Source organism: Ananas comosus, linkage group 16, assembly GCF_001540865.1.
Source record: "Ananas comosus cultivar F153 linkage group 16, ASM154086v1, whole genome shotgun sequence".
Lineage (NCBI taxonomy): Eukaryota > Viridiplantae > Streptophyta > Magnoliopsida > Poales > Bromeliaceae > Ananas > Ananas comosus.
Genome location: NC_033636.1, coordinates 7,866,711 through 7,871,983, shown reverse-complemented (window position 1 = coordinate 7,871,983; position 5,273 = coordinate 7,866,711). Strand labels below are relative to the sequence as shown.

Sequence of the window (5,273 nt, the reverse complement as noted above, 5' to 3'; positions counted from 1 at the left end):
TATTTGACTAAAATTAATTGCGAGAATCACAAGCAATGATTTCTCTTCTCATTCACTAACTACTGGGGGACTACGATACATTAAAAAAATGATTTCTCATTCACTAACTAGCAGCATTAAATGCGCCTTGCGCAGGGAGCGTATATCATCCACGCTATTCGCCAGACCGTGTGTTTGCTGTTCGCTGAATCCATAGCACTATTATGATGATATCGTTGCACCCTTATGAACTTAGTTCTACTATTTTACCCTATATTGCACTATTAACGGTAGAGAGCCGAAGCAGCGTTCGAGGAGTAGGCGGCTCACTCGGAAGGGTACTATTAGGGATGTAATGTGGGCCGTGCCGGGCCGGCACGGCCCACATTTTTCGGGCCGAAACGGGTCGGGGGCCAGCCCGGCACGGCCCGGCCCCAAAATCGGGCCGTGCTTTGCGAGCCGGGTACAACCAAACTCCCAAGTCGAACCAGGCCCAGCACGGCCAAGCCACGGCCCGGACTGCACGGGCCGTGCCGTGCCGGGCCGGGCTTGGATATCCTCTAGGCCCGGCACGGCCCAGGCCTATGTCGTGCCGGGCCGTGCCGGGCCATCGGGCCGCGGGAGCAAGGCCCAGCACGACCCGATTTAACTGGCCGGGCCGGGCCGGCACGGCACGCTACAGTACTCGTGCCGTGCCTGGCCCGGCCCACTCTCGTGCCAGGCCGGGCGGGCCGCGGGCCGCCCAGCCCGTTTGACACCCCTAGGTACCATACAGCAATGAGGCGTTAAGATTGATTCGCACTATCTGGAGTGCTTTATTTGCCACGAGCCCGTTGGCCCTTCTCTCATACAGGTTCTTAAATTCTTGCATATCTTTATTGTTATTGATGGATTCTTATATTTTGCTGATTGAACTGCCTGTTTCATGATAGAGCGGAGCTCCAAAGGGCTCGAGGCATATAAAGCACTCCAGATAGTGCAAATCAATCTTAACGCTTCGTTGCTGGATCTACCCTTCCGAACGAGCCTCCTCATCCTCGCAGTCTCCTTCGGCAGTCTCCTCCTCCTCGCAGTCTCCTTCGGCAATCTCCCCTGGCCTATACCTGTTAGCGTCGGCTACGTGCGCGTGGAATTGCAGAGAAACTTCGATGATTACATACTTTTCTTAATTAATTATTATGAAGAGTTTGTTATAGTTGATGTAATAGAATGTTACATTGTATGCAAATCCTGTTTGTATTTTGCAAAGTACTATAAAATCGTGTATTCGGCTTTAAAGATAATGTAATTCTTGTTCACATGTTAATCGACTCCTTATGAATTTGTTACACTATTTACTAGTTACAGTATTTACCAAATAATGTTGCACTGTTTACATCATAGTATAATATAAATTTCGGACATTTTTGCATTATTATGTTCATGTTATCACCAATTCTGTGAAAAATTTGTGCTACATATCGTACTGTTACACGCTTTACCGGATAATCTTGAACTCTTTTGATCTTAGTTACACCACTTAAAGACTTCGTTAACTATAAATTTCATTTCACCCCTCGTACACAAAAGCCGCCCGCGTATTCCTCGACATACGTATACCCTGCTGCCGTACTGTCTGGCGCTCATTAAATGCGCCGCGTCCGCTTTACGCAATCTCTCCTCCCTCGCTCATTACTCGGAACTCGGACCACATCCGCCCCCGCTATTCGCCTGCCCCGCTGTTCCTTGTTCGGCTTTAAGACTTTACGAAATTTTCTGAAGCTATTGAGAATTACTCCGCGCCCCGCAACGGGGATAATAGTGCAACGCGAAGGAGCTACGATAGGAGAAATGGTGCAAGCGCCTTCTATAACAGTACAATAGTAGGAAAAAAAGTGTAACTAAGCTTGTAAGGGTACAATACTTTATTTTTACCAGTGCAATGATTTGAAAAAGAGACTACTAAACTTGTGATCGTACGTTCGAGAGGTGTAACATAATGCCTGAAGTAATAAAGAAGATATAAGTCGAAATAATAATACAATGGTTAGAGGAAATGATGCAACGAGAGCTTTGTATATACATGAAATTAAAAATTTCACTCTCTTTATTTCTTAATGTAATCTTAAGCTTAATAGTGCAAAAGAAGGCGTCCCATCCAAATGCAGGCCAAGAGTCGGCGGGGCAGGAACATCGTCGTTGGGGATAGAGTTCGATATGCTGAGATATCTGCTAAAAGATTGAAGAAGTTACGTGTCGGCGGGACAGGAGCTCGGCGGCGGCGCAGAATGGTCGCCGGTGGCCTCCGGAGTTTTTTGACGACTTAAAATACTTAGAAAAATTTTACACTATTTTTGGACGACTTAAAGTACTTAGGATAATCTTACACTATTTTTGCACTCTTTTATTCAATGAGTCCGAGTGGAAAGGAAAAATAGTGTAACGTATGGTAAAGGTCACCAATTACGAGTGTAAAAGTGCAAATCAATTGACATAATAGTGCAATGGTTAGGAGAAATTGGTGCACTATTTAGGACTGTTACACTATTTTATTTTCATTTCCAAACAATGGGTCTGGCCATGCCGTACTGTTTCGCGCTCATTAAATGCGCCGCTTCCGCTTTACGCAACCTCGCTCATTACTTAGAAAACGTACCACATCCGCCCCGCTATTCGCCGTACCCGTTGTTTGCTGTTCGGCTTTAAGACTTTAAGATATTTTATGAAGCTAAATGACATTAAGTACACGCACGCAACTGGGATAATAATGCAACAGAAAGGAGCTATGACAGGAGAAATGGTGCAACCGCCCTTCTAACAGTGCATCCGTAAACTCGTTCCAGTGCAACCTCTCCATAATCTACTTATTTTATTTCTTAATATAATCTTAAGCTATTGTGCAAATGAAAGGACATGGGGGTCGTCGAATAGCGGGGCAGAGTAGAAGGAGGCTCCACCACCTCTTTATCCGCCGCTGAGCTACCTCTAATCGCCACCGCCGTAGTGTCGAATTCGCCTCTGTGCGCTAAGGATATTAGTGCAACGGGAAGGTTCTACTGCAGTACAAATGGTGCAATGACCGCTATAACAATGCATCCGTAGTCTCGTTCCAGTGCAACCTCACTTAACAGTCAAAATTTTGAGATCCTTGTTACACTATTTTTTAAATATGTTGAACTGTTATCCTCTATTTATACTATTACAAAAATTTACTTAATCAAATTATCTATATGTACACTATTAACATTAGCCTTGAACTATTACAATAAGACGTATGGATTTTTCGATGTTTCCTGCGGTGCGCCCGCGGATGTCGTCGCGCGCTTGGTATGCTCTAGCCACAGGAGGGTTCTTGCATGACCTTTTGTTGTGCCCCCATCTCTGGCAATTCCGGTACCGCTTCTTTATTAAGCCGTTAGCAATAGACTCTCGCCGCGAAACCTTTCTTCTGCCCGGTTGTATGCGGACGTTTGGCGGCCGCGGCGGAACAACGTTACTTGGTACTGCAGTGCTTCCTGAATGCTCGAATCGCTACACCGAATGCCCAGAAAAAACGGTGAAAATGACCCTCGTGCTGGTAAAGTAATTGGAGACATGTTTCTGCATCTCCACTTCTCAACTCTTGCATGTACGAGGGAAGTAGAGCGAATGAGTCATCGAAATCGCCGCGCACCTCTTGAAGGACCAATTCTCTGGCCCGGTAGGCTTTCCAGTATGAAATTTTTACGCCGTGCTGCCGAAGAATCTCGGTATGAACCATCTTCGGCGTGTATTTCTCGTTTGCCACCACCTACTCCCTAACAAATGCTGCTATAAAAACTGCATCGCAATTCCTGTGGCCCAATCCCCCTATTGCCCTGCTACAAGTGTGTTGCGAATCAAATTTCTTCACCCACCATTGAGCAATTCCTGGTACTTAACGCGCCTTTATTCTCCAAGGACAATCTGAGACACGGCATCGTGTGGTTATCTTATGGTCGTTGCATTTCGTCGGTGCGTATTCAAAACCTCTTTTCATTGCGTATGCTTTGAGAGCTCGTTTGAAGTCGCCTTGCGTCTTGTAGAGCTGGCCCTCGTGGACATCGTTCGCATCTGCGACGTCAACAACTGACTCCATCGTAGAGCTGTTTACAATGAGGTCTTCTTCAAGCTCGTCGTCGCCAAATTGCTCAGCAGTAAGTCCCACTGCATCGCCTTGCCGCAACGGGAGGACATCCATAGCGCTGTATGTCCGATGAGGTGCGTCGGGAGAAGTCGAGACGATACCGTTTCTTTCGTCAGAATCTGACTCGTCTTTCATATTAGCGATAATAAAACCGTCGTCACTGTCTGCTGCTTCCGCATCGTCAATGAGAATAGGATAAGAGATCTGCAGCACAAGTAAAAGTAAGGAGTGCATTGTAAATATTAAATAGTAGAAGAACCCTTATGTGTAAAGTTCATACGGTGCAAGAGGTCAAAGTAATGATGCAAAGTATCACGAACCAGTGCAGCATAAAAATAATATATAATGAAAAAATTATGTAATAGTGCAACCGTATAATATATATTGCTTATAATTGAATAAGGTAAAATATAATGGTGCAAAAGTGCATTGAGAGTAGTGCAACCGCTGAAAATAAAGAGGTTACAAGTGCAATAAGGTTCGGTAATTGTGCAAAAGAAATAATAGTGTAACTTACGAGCCAACTTTTTCAAAATTTGTTTGCTGAGGAGTAGATGCATCCCCGGAACGGCTATTAATCAACAGCTCCAGCTGTTCGTCTGTAAGCAATTCGTCTATAACATCGGGATCACAAGTAGCAACCTTTCTCTCGACTAAGTTACTCACAATATAAAGCTCCATCAGATACGTGTTGGTTTTATAGAGTCTCCGTATGTTTTCGACATCGTCGTCATCAACAATGTCGATGAGTTTGCTGAGATTCCTACTATAGCTAAGTTTAATTTCGATCTTGCAGGAATCCTGTGAAGTATTCATGTACTTGCAGAACATTGCTTGCAGAGAATTAAAATTGTCGCCTTGCCTGATGAAATTGAGCCGGCTGGATCCTCTTACATAATTGACAATGCCTCCTTCCTCCTTAAAATACCCATTAAAATTGCAGTGCATTGGAATTTCAGCGTTATCCATGACTTGTAAGAGTTGGATACAGAAAATTAGCTAAAAGTTATCCAAAAACACTCTTTCGTCAATATATAATATAATTCAGTTAACGTGCATGAGTTGTTAAGTTGTGCATGGGGCGAAAAATAGTACTTCTGCTCCCGCCAAAATTTATTTCTAATCCGCCAGAATTTTTTTCAAACGACGC

General features: G+C 44.5%; 1 long non-coding RNA gene across 1 annotated transcript; it reads left to right on the top strand.

Moving 5' to 3' along the window:
- LOC109722533 lies at positions 519 to 1,285 on the top strand. Its single transcript, XR_002219501.1, has 2 exons — positions 519 to 832; positions 912 to 1,285. It is a non-coding gene; the product is annotated as an uncharacterized LOC109722533 (long non-coding RNA).